The sequence below is a fragment of the Macrobrachium rosenbergii genome, chromosome 19, assembly GCF_040412425.1.
Source record: "Macrobrachium rosenbergii isolate ZJJX-2024 chromosome 19, ASM4041242v1, whole genome shotgun sequence".
NCBI lineage: Eukaryota > Metazoa > Arthropoda > Malacostraca > Decapoda > Palaemonidae > Macrobrachium > Macrobrachium rosenbergii.
The window spans coordinates 22,887,972-22,889,940 of NC_089759.1; positions in this window are offsets into that span (position 1 = coordinate 22,887,972).

The window sequence follows — 1,969 nt, forward strand, 5'->3', positions numbered from 1 at the left end:
AATTTTTTACCCCTTGAGCAGTTTTTGACCTGCAGAGCTCATGAGAGACATACTATTTTTTGTGGTTGATATAAAAAAAAAAGTTATCCAATACCAAGAATTTCTCTCTTATGCAAAGTATTAAACTGATGCAATATTTATTAAATATATATAATACTCTCATACATTACAAAGATTTGGAACTGAAGAAATTCAGGTAAATACTTTACTTTTAATAATTCCAGTGTATTTCAAATGGGGCTAGGGATCAAAACCTATAATAATGCGCATATTTTCAATAAAGCTACTGAAAGGTGAAAATTGTGTTTCTTTTAGTTTAGTATTGTGCCTTTACGTAATGAAAAAACAAAGGGGGGGGAAACAATACCATACACTGGAAAAGCAAAACTGTTAATACAGTACAAAGGATTTTATGATGAAATAGTTTAAGATGAAAATCTAACCATGTACAATACATGCCTAAATCATGTTCTTCAAGGTTCTACACCAAGTCAAGAAATTTCTAACTAACCCAAGCAAAACGTCTTCTTAGTCACAGTAACTGAGGTTGATTGAAACAGGGAGTAAAGGGTACTGTGATAATGCCTTTGCTAAATGCTATTTTAGTCTGCTATAAAATCATGTCTAACCATCTTTGTACCTAGTTCAAAAGTTTCAACCTTATAAAATTGTTATGAAGAAACAGTAGAGTAGTAAGATTTCAACATATCATAAACAAGTAGTAGCCCATATATATTAAACTCAAGCACATTACACAAGTTGGAGAGCAGCTTTTGATCATGGCCCAGCAGTATGGACAAATAGAAGCACCGCACCATCTCCACACTCACAAAAGGTGCATGGTAGAATGAGTAGCATCACTAAATAACTCGAGCAATAAAAAGTAAGTTCAGCATGCACAGTGGGAGTTTAGTTTCATGCACCTGGATACATTTACACAGTTGCAAACTAGTTTGTGGTAAAAAAAATTACAAAATTACAAGATGCAAATACAGTATACAGAATTCTGTATGAAAAATAAGAACAGTCATACGTACTCTTTGCAAACAGTAGAAAAAACAGCCTAAAAATAACTAATGCAAGGTGCAAACCTACTTCATAACATACCCAGCTACCTAGTTGGCTAAAAACACTTACTCAACTGCACCCAATTGATACATAATTACAAAAAATACCCAAACATACAAATCTCACTGGAAAAATTCACTGGCCTATTAATAACAACTGTGTAGAAATGAAAACCTCAAAAAACCAACGGTAAAAATACTTACAATTAGTTCTGCTATTGCAAAGCTACAGATCCAGAAGATAAAGGTCAGCCATGGATAACTATCTGGTAGGATGTAGATTTCATACATCACTGAGAAGTGAAAATAATGTACAAAAAGAATCCAAAAGAGGGAATTAAAGTTATTGGAATCATGATAGAAATATCAAAGTCTGGGGAAAAGGTAATTAATAAGCACCTGGGGCTCTTCTGTCTGGTAAAAGAATATGAACATACTGTATTCGGGCGATGAGGTTGGGAAGAGATAAAATTTCTAACAAAGGTAACTACATACTAATTTTGAAATCAAATCTATAATTAAGAGAAACTTGCATATGTGTTCAAGATGTTTAAGCAAAGAAAATTACATGAATAATAAAAACAAATAGACTATACAGAAACAAAAACATAAGATAAAGAGTGCTATAAAAAAAAATCTTGTACAAACTTCAGTCTGAACTATTTCTACTTCACCAGGCGACAACTTACAGGGTTTCCATTCCTGAAACAAAGAATGGTAGAGTAGTTCAACTCCTAACAGTAATATGATAAAACTACTACCAATCCTACCTGAAGTTACAACTGATACTATATGAAGTTAAAGGGTACAGTGTATGCATGACGTTACGTATAAGTGAAATGATACTAGAGGTACAGCATCCATAAAATTCTGAAGCATGAAGGACATGAAAAGAAATTAAA